The sequence below is a fragment of the Zonotrichia albicollis genome, chromosome Z (genome assembly GCF_047830755.1).
Source record: "Zonotrichia albicollis isolate bZonAlb1 chromosome Z, bZonAlb1.hap1, whole genome shotgun sequence".
NCBI lineage: Eukaryota > Metazoa > Chordata > Aves > Passeriformes > Passerellidae > Zonotrichia > Zonotrichia albicollis.
Genome location: NC_133860.1, coordinates 73059099 through 73070899, shown reverse-complemented (window position 1 = coordinate 73070899; position 11801 = coordinate 73059099). Strand labels below are relative to the sequence as shown.

The following is an 11801-nucleotide window of genomic DNA, read 5'->3' as shown; positions in this document are numbered from 1 at the left end:
ATTTATTCAAGTACTGTGTGAACCCTACAGACAAATTTTTTACAATATTATCTTTATCTTTTAATAAAGACAACAGTTACTTTTAACTCAATCTAAAGACAAAATTTTTACAATTTTTTTAATAAAAACAACAGTTACTTTTAACTAAATCTAAGTTCAATGCATTTACACTTGTTAAGCATTCTCACCCGTCAGCAGTAAATTTTAGTAATGCTGATTGGGATGCTCCGTGAGAGTTTTTTAGTTGACAGATCCTGTCCTTCCTATGGAGATAAAATCATTTAACAGAACAAGTTAATTGAAATAAATTGCCTATGTTTTATTTCTACAGAGGACATCTTTCACTTTGGACTTCCTTTAAAAAAGGTTTTTCAAAGATCATGTAGACTTTCTGTGTGCACCATAATGGAAATGTTCAGGAGACACCACAATATGTCAAATATCTCTTCAAAATAGAAAATCACCTAATTTGTAAACCTTTTTTTGTCACAAAGATCCTAGACCATCATGGCATAAGGAGTGAGTAGCTTCTTTTCTTGAAGCCTCCTATTTATTAGTTCATTGAAAGAGTGGTCCACTATTTAGATGACTGTAAGCTTGCCTGATCTCAATCTCCTCATTTATTTGAAAAAGTTTCCATAAAGACATCTTCCATTCTTTAGAAATGGTCTCCAGTCCTTATACTTTGTTATGTATATTTTCGAAACCACTGGAAATCTTGTCTTTAATGGCTACAATGGACAGACAGGCTACTTATTTCATTTGTTTGATGATATTAATACTATCTCTTGTAATATGACTAGTAGTCTCTTTGTCTTTTACCCAGTGTAATTTTATTTGTTATGGTTTCTTTTTCCTCTTATAATTTCAAACATATTGAATGTTTTTATTTAATTCTGGTTACATGCATGGGATTCTGGTTATGTGAGCTGGATCTTGTCTGTGCTCTGAGTTATTTGGGGTAGATAAAATGAGATAAAAAGCAAACTTGTACAGTCACTACAGACAAAGGTCTACAGTAGCAAATAGTCTAGAGAAGTTAGAAAGAAGAAAAAAACCATCCTAATTTCTATAACAGAGAGAAAATAGTCAACATCAGAGAGGGAATAGATACTGATTATAATGGACTAAAAAAAGAGGAAAAAATAGTTCATCAAAATGGTAAAAAACCTACTACATGTAAAAAACCTACTACAAGTGATAATGGCTGTTATTATTCATGAGGTAATTAAATTCACTAATGGTATTTTGAGCGGTAGAGTAGCTATGTGTTCATGGGTGCAAATTCTCTTTCCAGCAATGAAATTCTCTTTCCCTGTGTTTGCTGTATTGTAGCTCTTGCTTCCAGGCCTGCATTTGAAACTTTACAATTTACTTTCTCCAGTGATTAGGTACTTCTCTATGGAGGATGAGACTCCAATGGTTTTGCTCTTCCCTGAGGTCTGACCGAAGAGGTTGGAGTTTTTTGTGAAGGAAAGTACCAAAGAGCAACTGATCTGTTTCCCTTCATAAATCTTGAAGGTTGTTAACTCCAGCGCTTTAACAAAAAGATTCTTAATTGCATCAGAGGTGTAAGAATTTCAATTAACATGTGTTTGTTTGCTCTAATTATTCTGATCTTGATTTTATTATGCTGTAATTTGGATCTGTTGATTCAGGGCAATTTTCCCCTCTAACTAGTTTTCTTAAGCCTACAGACACTTGGAGGTCTCTTTTCCTTTGTGTATGTGTTCTTTCTGCATGCAGTCTCTGATCTTGCTTGGGAAATTTTTCTGAAAAAGCACTTTTGAGGATATCTGCAGCTTTGAGACTGTTCAAGCCAAGTATGACCAGAGGCCCCAATGTGTCCTGTTAGAAAATATTTTAAATGGTAGGGAATATAACCACAAACTGTCCTATCATCATAGAATCATAGAATGACTTTGGTTGGGGTAGACATTAAAGATTATCCTATTCCATCTGTCCTGTCAGGGCGGGACACATTTCACTAGATCAGGTTGCTCAAAGCTCCATCCAGCTAGGCCTTGAACAGCCTCTGGGGATGGGGTCTGCACAGCTTCTCTGGGCAACCTGTTCCTGTGCCTCACCATCACTACAGTGAGGAATTCATTCTTAATATCTCATCTAAACCTACTCTCCTTCAATTTAAAGCCATTCCTCATTGTCCTGTTGGTACATGCCCATGTAAATAGCCTCCACTTTTCTTGCAGGCTCCCTTCAGCTAGAGGAATGGTGCAACTAGTTCTTTCTGGACCTTTCTGAACCATCCCAATTCTCATAGCCTTTCAACAAAGAATAGGTGCTCCATTCCTCTAATCAGCTTGGTGGCCCTCATTGACCTTAACCTCACAAAGTAGAGCTGCATGAAGGGAATGAAAAGAATAATCTTTGCAGCACTAACTTGTCTGTTGTGAAGCACAGAAGACAAATATTTAAACTGCCAGGATTTTCTATCTGATATGGTATTTGGTCTTTTTTTTTAGAAAATCCTACCTCTCCATTTGGGATCTTTTTGGAAGATGTTCTTTCAGCTTTTAAAAAGGGAGAGGTATTAGCAATTTTCTCCTGAATCAATCCTTTACTTCTTTTCAGTTTATATCTGAATTAAACCTTTGTTCAGAAGAAATGTTCTTGGTCCCTCAATGATTGAATGAAGTCAGCTAGGAAGTTAAGGCTGCCAATGCCTTTCTGTCAATTGCCTCAATTAGTCACTTGCTTGTATTGGTCTACACTGAAATTGTCTCCTTTGGTCTTTAATATCTGCTTGTACTTCACACTCCTGTGAGCCTTAAAAGTTTGTGTCATTTTGATAGTGAGGATTCAATGGGGAAAACGTAGCAGCTACAAGTCTAATGAGCACCTAGACAATGAACAAAAAATTCAGTGTTTGTGTAATAGGTGGTTGTATTTCTAAAGGGCTGTAAACAATCACTGAAAGTATACTGAAGCCCAATTTGTTTTGACAGTGATGGTTAGACATTTTCATAGGTTAGACATTTTCGTAGGTTAGAAGTTTTCAGAGAACCTTTATCTAGTGGCAAGTTGTGGATAGCCTTCCAAAATTTGTAATGCAGAGATGACATAATTTATGGCATAGTGTCATGATGATGCAGCAATGTTAGATCTTCCCATCATTTCAGAGTATTTTTCAGTGTTTCCAGATGTGGGTAAATGCATGAAGAATGGGATTGTATTGTAAAAATAATGGCAGGTAGATACATCTGAAAAAGCAAAGCTGTTGAACTATTGTTTTCTAGTCAGACTCTTAAAGCTAATACTAATTACAACAAAAAGCATTATGTTGATCTTTCCCTGACAAGGTGAAAAGTCTTTCAAAATTGCTCTCTGACAAAACAAAATAAATGCATACTGAAGTATAGTGCTTGTGTCATAGTTGCGTTTGTCTAAAACTAAAGTGAGGAAAAATATGGGAATTTGTTAAACCGAGCACTGCAAATGGAAAAACAGAAAATCTATCACATATTTAAAGAAGATTGCATTCTCCCATTCTCCAAACTTCAAAAAAACACTGGATGTTGTCCTCAGATGTTTAGGGAACACATTCTTTCATTTACAAGGACACATTTTTCCTCTAAACATAGAGGCATATCTTACTTTGTGAATTATTTAAGTGAGAGTGCCAGGATTTCTGTCTTTGTGTTGCAGAATGTACATTTACACAAATGGATATTGTTCTTTCTGAAGAAAGCATATGAAATTGCTGGATGAAGAGTGATAATCTGTTTAATTTATTTTCTGAGAATGTAGCATACTTGCTGACTAACCTTATTGGCATTCTTGCTTCTACTCGCAGGGTATAGCTGTGGAAAGGGATTAAGAGAGAGACAAAGCTTTAATTTTTTAAGAAAATGTTCATTCTGATTTTTACATAGGAAAGCAAAGATAAGCAGTACAATCCATTTGTAGGGGTGCTTATGTGTGAATGTGAGCAGCATATCTATGTGCATATGCTTGATATCTGAAATCTTGAGGAACTGTGCGTCAGGAGAGATGGATGTGACAGAATGAGGAGCTCCTGATAGGAATGCATCATAAACTCTCAGAAAGGACTGTCATTTTGACTTTGGATGACAGCATCTCCAGATTGTAGACCACACAACTGGGATTTGTACATGTATTTGTTTAAATATAGAACAAAATATATTTGTTCTCTAGGGTGGCCTAGAGAAAATGTGAGCAATGACCAGTCTCTGTAACCCGTATGGCTTTCCCATATTTTGAGCAACAAAACAGCTATTGAAATCTGGGGATGCAAAGCATGTAGTTGGTTCAGTAATGACAAGCAATGCCAGCATACTGTAATTAACAGGGGGTGGTATAATTTATAAGGAATGTTCTATGCAGCTTAACCCCAACACAGGAAGAAGGAAAGGAGTGAAAGAATTGCTCATCTACAAAATCAAAGTGTCTCTCCTTTTGATGTAAACATTTTATTTTCAAATGCTCATTACATTTTTGTAACTAACTAAAGGACTCTGTCATTATGAGTTAACACAGTGGCAAGCAAGAATGAGTCATGAAGACGACCTCTGTCCTTTTGCTTCCATATTAATCTGAAAGGGAAAGTCTCAGCAGACTGTTTTTACTCTACATAATTAAGCAATTCTGAATGCTCAGTGAAACTTGAATGGTATGGCATAAAGCCTGGTAATATGACAGTTAATGAGATGAGACTTAAACTTATTCAGCCTTTATAATAATAAGTGAAAGATTTTGCCTTCAGATTGAGGGCAGACATGTCCTGAAATATTCATTAAAAAAGCTAAAAACAACAGCAAGGGCACTGTTCTATGTTTCTTTGTTTTATGACTCTCTCAAAGAAAGAAGAAACAAAATGAAATTATTTCTTAATTATACTTATTAAACATCTATAACAAACTGTGACATTTGCATTCATGGCTGAGAAATCTAAAGAAGGAAACATTCAAGAAACTGCTAACAATACAGGGAGTGATCTATGTCACTGTATCTTTCTTTAGAGCCCAAAAAGTATTCAGCTGAAGATACATAATTAATTTCACTCCCTGTCTCTTATAAGGAGACAGTTGCTTTGGAAAGACCTTTTTGTCTTTTCTCTGTGCTGTATTTCTACTTTCATTAACTAAATAATTTAGCTTTGTGTAAGCCTTCTAGTTGTCATTGGTGATTCTTGTGTGTTTGCAGCATGATGCTCTTTGCAGCAGGTATAATACATACCTGGGGAAGGAGCTTTCCAGTGAATCATCCAGCTTAGCTGATATTGATTAAATGTATTATCTGAAATTGCCTAGGTTAATGCTGGTAAGCAAAAATAGATTGTGTATTAAAAAATACTCCAAAACAAGTAAGCAAACAGAGCCCAAAAACAAGATATTGTGAATGATTTTCTTAGTGTTTATTCCTGTATTAATAATACTGGAAACCTCATGGGTACCTAGAGTTAGCTAACCTGGTTATGCAGCTTTGGCTTCAACTAACCCATTTGATTTTTTTCTTAACATGTTTATACTTCGTGAGCATTTACATTTTCTCTTCCACAGTTTTGCTAGTCCTGCTCCTGCTGGGAAGATTCTGAAATGCTGCATGGTGACTGTGCAATCCCAAGATCATGGTCTAACTGCTGAAAAATGTTGTGGTTAAGGACATAAACTCAGACTTGATCTCAGACATACATTCACTACCAGTGTACTGTATTGTTCAGTAATTCAGAGTCCTCAAAATTCAGAGGAATTTTTGATGTACTGCCAAAGGTCAGAGCACATGAGCTTGCTGTCCCTGAAATTTTAGTTTTTTATTTTTTTTTAAGAAGAAACAAATGAAAGCCAACCTATATCAAAAGTTTTAAGCTCTAAAGAGATACTGGCAAATAGGTGACTCACAAATTACACAGAGATTATTCTATCAGATGCAGTCATCTCTCATGATCATGTAGTGGCAGGACAAGGGGAAATGGATTCAAACTGAAAATGAATACCTTTAGGTTAGATATGAAAAAGAAATTGTTTACTGTGAGGGTGGTGAACAGATTGCCCAGGGAAGCTGCGGATGCCCTATTCCTGGAGGTATTCAAGGCCAGGTTGCGTGGGTTTGAGCAGTCTTTTTTAGTGACAGGTGCCCTGCCCATGGCAGGGGGCTTGGAACTAAATGGTCTTTAAGGTCTTTTCCAACCCAAGACATTCTATGTTTCTATGATTTTATGATCAGTGGTTTATACAAAACTCTTTTTGTCAATTGTTCCCAAAGGAGATTTTTGGAACAGAAACCATGACACACTAAAAATAGTGCTCCATATTTTTCTTAATTAAATGGTACTTTTGCAACAACACCAGGAGTGCACGTGCCTAGGAAGCACATTTTTGCCTTTCAGAATTGTATTAGTCCAGAGTTTTGTTCTGTATTCAAATTTGTGATAAAAAATATTTTTGTTACATGAAAATGAAATTAAAATATAGCAAATATAGGACATGTATAAAACTTCTGTAAGTCTCATGGTCCTTCTGTAGCAGAGGGGTATATTTCAGAATGAGAGCACTCTGAGGCATCAGGCTTCACACCAGGAAAGTGGAGCTGGAAGCAAGGCTCCTGATGATAACCTAGTGCCTGGGAAAGGCACTAGGGGTGTTACAGTGTTTGTTTGTTTCTCACTGACACTTGGTGTATACGTCAGGAGAGAAAAATGCTCCTTCCTGTTGAATTATTTTCCCCCCCTTGATTATTATAAATGCTGCAAACAGCAAGTAAATTTGTGGAGGAGGGGAACTGAGAACATTTTGTAGTTCTTGAAAGGTTAATTGCACTATTTATAGACCTAACTGCAGAGGGAAAAATCTCTCAGTATGACCCAGCAAGGTCAGCGTGGTAATAGGAACCTAAATGGAGCTCTGACCAGTCATGAATTACTGTCTGTGATACTGGAATGCTGACAGTTCAATCACAGCACTGTTTCAATAGAGAACTCCATATATTTAAAGCGCTGATACTGTTTTCCCTCTAAATGACAGGCTTGACAGATGGGCCGAAAGCACTGCAGACGTTTGAACAAGGAAATAGAGAGGGAGCCTGCTGGAAGCAAGGCTTCACGCAGCCAGCCGCGGATGATGAATAGAGTGTGATTGTGTCTGACAGGTAGTAATATAACTATTCATTCACCACAGAACACCTGGAGCACACTATATTAAATGGTACAAGATGGAGAAATTCTGTGACAGGAATGGGAAGTGTGAATCCCATGCTGAGTTTAGGTACAGCAATATAGAAGGTCAGGGGTCTTGCAATATAAACTCCCTGAGAAAAGGATGTAATTAAATTATTTGCTTACCAAAGTCTTTCTAATGTTTTGCTAACATGTTGCCAGGATCATTACTTCAGCATGTCTGCACAGCTAAGAGGAAAACAGCAAATGGTGCTTGCTGACTACTATGCTCCTGCTCTGCGCTCACAGGCTTGCTAATCAAAGTGCTGTCATTATTGCACAAAGCTGCATTGCAGGGTGGGGATGGCGAGGGGCAGAAATGCCTATTTGTGGCCACAGTTCTAGAAGCTGTGTGCTGTGTTTTGTCTTATGTTTTGAAGCCTGTAGTTGACCTTATTTTAGGGCATTTGGGGCCAAATATCTACTGTGTTCAGCACGTACATGGAGAATTAAAAGATGCTGCGCTCATGGATAATGTGGAGCTGCGTAGCATCACAAATCTATTTTGTTGGAGCTTAAAGAAGCTGCCATTTTTACCTTGCTATGACAGAGTTGTAATTCAAAGCCAGAGACACGTCATTTAGTAAATATTTGTTTTGTATTATTTCTGTACTGAGAAGCAGATCAGGCTTAAAGTCTAGAATTGTTCTTTGTATATAGAAAGTGAGGACCTGAGATTAGGTCTAATGTTAGCATGAATTGGAACTGAGCTGCAAGGAGTTGTCTTATAACATTACTGAATATATTCCACACAGGAGCTACTGAAAACCTTTGGAACGCTTAACTTTTTTGGAGTAAACCCAAGATAATTAGAGACCCTTTGGAAGATTTCAGTGAGCACTTTGGTGTAAGAATATGAGCTAAAAATAAATAAATAAATAACATCTAAAAGGAATCTTGCTAGCAGTCATATGCAAATGAATATTTTTACCACAGTTCATGTCTTGCTAGGCAGGAGTGTTAACCAATTTGTTTCTGTATACTTGTCACTGATAACTCTTAAGTTACAATGACAAAGTGCAATGTCCTTTTGAAAATACAGACAGCTAAAACCACATAATCCCTTCTCTTGGGTATCCAAATCAGGAATTTACTTCTGCAAGCATAGGTGACAGAACAGAAAAAAAAGAAACAAGCAGGTAGGTTTAAATTTTACTTACTTATTTATTGCTTCTTTACAGGGACTAAAGTACACTGTGTAATTAGAAATGTTACTGTATCATGTGTGTTATTATTATCCTTTGACCCTACATTATTGACAAATGTTGAATAGGTTTACACTAAAAATGTATTGCTTTTGTCAAAATTCAATTTATAGAGAAAGTGTTGATAATTTTTTGTAAATTCAAAAGCATCAAAAGGGTAGGCTACCTAAAAGCACTCTGCTTTTGCTATTTGAAACATCTAGTTTTATGTTAGGAACTTGAGAGATATAATCTAATTTTATGCCCCACAATACATACATTTTTTGACATTATATAGATAAATTATTTCACATTAAAATGTGTTTTCAAAGTACCAGAATGTCTAGTATGAATGATTTATTTCCTGATTTTATTTTCTTTCATTTTATAATTGCAAGTAGCTTTTAATACTGGTTTGGGGTAGAAGTCAGTTTTACATTGTGCCATAGACTAGATATTCCAGTTTCCTTTTTCATGTGAAGTAGCTAGCGATGTATGTAGCGATGTATCTTGTATTCAATGTAGCTGAAGACTTCAATGTCTACTCCATTTTTTGCCTCTACTTTGTTCCCATATCTTGTTATAACAATGCTGACATATTTCAAATTGTTTTGAAACTGTTGTGGAAAATGTTGATTCTGATTGGTTTTGTCAAACAGTATGGTTTGGTGATCCTTTTTTAGCATTTCTTCTACTTAGGCAATCACTGCAGATATCTCCTGCAACATAATCAAGAGAACCATATTTCTAAATATATGCAGTGACGTGACTGTTGACTTGTCTTGGGAAGTCTTTGTGAAATGAAGTATTTGGTTGTCAATTTTCCATAGGAAGTTATTCAGCAGCTTTCATCTCAAATTAATTTTGCTTGTCACTTTCTTTATTTGCTGAATTCTCAAATTGGCTAGGTCAGCTACTCTCTGAGTGCTTACTAAGTGGCTTTTCCTGAAAGCAGAAGGCATACCAGGCACTCTTTTTTCCTCTGTCTCCTTCCTTGCCAAATTTGGCAACTTAAGTAGTAGTTAAAGGACAGGAGCAAATAACCAAACATAATTTACAAAAGAAAAGTATAAGTCACCACTTTTTAACCCATGTTTTTGCATATAGATTCAGTGCCTCTTTTTCATGAAAATAAAATACAAAAATAAATATTCTACATGCTCAGAAAATTAATGAAACTGCTCTTGAACCTCCTGCCAAGAAAGCTTGTTAGACCTGGTGCACTTGGGCTCTGTCAGTTAGTGGCCAAATCCATTGCAGCTCTTAGGACTTGCCTATTTTACCAACAGGTTTCATTATAGTCGAATACATACTGGACTGTTTTCTTGAAAAAAATTGGTGTTTTCAGGTTTTCTGGTACTTACTCATTTTCTGTTCTGTCTCAGATCTTGTTTCAGGCTGAATTCTAATTCTGTTGGATCAGCTGAAACAAATAATGAAGTCAACATATTTTTAGGCCAAAAAAATGTATTTCTTTATCTATTTATTTAGTTAGTCAGTTAGTTTGCTTATTTTAAGCAAAATGAGCAGTATTCCAGGCTTTTGTACTCTGTCAGACTGGGACCATTAACTCAGTGTATTTGTAAGTCTACACTGAGGCTGCACCTTCCTTGACAGCTTTTTTAAGGTTTGTTTTAATATAATTTATTTTAACAAACAATTTATCACAGTTTACAGTAAATGATTAGAAATATCTGTCTCTTACATTAATTTGCTTGCTTTGCTTAATAAGGGACATCTGATTATTTGTTGTATCAGGAACACGGGCAGTACACAGAAGAGTGTCACTGAGCATGAGAGACCTGTAAAATTCCTGCTGAGGGAATTGAGGACAACTGTAGCCTTACATTAACAGAATATTAATTACCAAATAACAGTGTTTTGCTAGGAGCAGAGATGGGTTTTGTCCCTCTCAGTGTATGAAAATTTCATTCTGCGTTAAAGGAGTTTGCAGATATGGCTGAAGACACTCTATCTGATTAATCCATAGTATTCTGTGGACATTTAAAACTCTCTACCAGGAAAAGAAATCCCAAACTTGCAGATATCATTAATGTAATGATAATTATTTATCATTAATGTAATGATAATAATGTTTTGCAGTAGAATTATGTAAGAAGAGAAGAGAAGAGGAGAGGAGAGGAGAGGAGAGGAGAGGAGAGGAGAGGAGAGGAGAGGAGAGGAGAGGAGAGGAGAGGAGAGGAGAGGAGAGGAGAGGAGAGGAGAGGAGAGGAGAGGAGAGGAGAGGAGAGGAGAGGAGAGGAGAGGAGAAGAGAAGAGAAGAGAAGAGAAGAGAAGAGAAGAGAAGAGAAGAGAAGAGAAGAGAAGAGAAGAGAAGAGAAGAGAAGAGAAGAGAAGAGAAGAGAAGAGAAGAGAAGAGAAGAGAAGAGAAGAGAAGAGAAGAGAAGAGAAGAGAAGATGGATCTTTTAAACTAAAAATCTTACATTAATTTTGCTTCTCATTGTCTATAAGATGTTACAGGGTTATCGTCACTAAAACAAAGACTTTATACATGGTTTATGAGGACTGTTGTGGCTTTGGAAAATTAAAGAGTAAGTCATAAAATGTAAGTGTCCTCCCTATTTACAAGAGAGTTTTCTCTTAGGTAGAAAGAGGTACTCAGCTTCCATTTCAGACAGTCCTTGCCTGAATGGTGGAAAAAGTGAAGTCAGCTTTCTCCTTTTCCTGGAGTAGGTCTGCACAGTACAAACAAAAATTTTGCTCTCACTATGTTTGTTCATCTGTGAACATCACCCAAGGTCCCCACCAGTTTCACTGCACTGATACTTCCCTACAAAAGTACAAAAAGTGAGAATAAATTAAAGCTATGTCGCCAATATCTCTTGTTCTGTAGATGTGTATATTTTGTAAAAGACAGCAACAATTCAAAATAATTTCCTTGTCTTGTCATTTTAACTGTGTGATGAGAAACCTGATGAATTTGTCAGCAACATTCAACATTTGATGTTTGAAATTTGAAAATGTTTATTTTCCAAAACCTCCATACATACAGAACTTCTTTGCATTTCTTTGTGTTTGCTGCTAAATTGGATGTTGGGATGCCTGTGGCATGCACTCAACATTTTAGGTTAAGAAGAATATTACCACCTACGGAGTAGAGTAATAGGTAGCTATTCAGAAGATCTGTAATTTCCATTAGCCTACCAGCTGCCCACAAGGGGCATATCCTTTGTTGGACCAAATCCTTTGTCAATGCTTAAAACTGATTTAGGAACTTTGTTTGCAGTGTGTTTGTTCTTCAGGTGTCTGCCCTAAGTGAACATTTTAACTGTAAAGATCTTGGCATGGTCAGAACTGCATGAAATATTATTTGCTTCTTCAAAAAAGGTATTTCTAACTAGTCTTCTGTCTGTATGGGACTGTTCTGTATTGAGCCCTTCCCTAATTCCCTTTCATCTATGTT

The 11801-nt window shown here is 36.4% G+C and overlaps 1 long non-coding RNA gene across 2 annotated transcripts in view; it reads left to right on the top strand.

Annotated features, from left to right (window-relative positions):
* Positions 1–6420: 6420 nt before the first annotated feature.
* LOC141727092 (uncharacterized) overlaps positions 6421–11801 on the top strand; it is a 31693-nt gene continuing 26312 nt past the window's right edge. The window contains exon 1 of one of the 2 annotated variants that reach the window (XR_012578131.1): positions 6421–7125. This is a non-coding gene — a long non-coding RNA (uncharacterized LOC141727092). Of the gene's footprint in view, positions 7126–7491; positions 8332–11801 lie in introns of those variants that run through there. The other variant, XR_012578132.1, reaches the window with a different exon arrangement.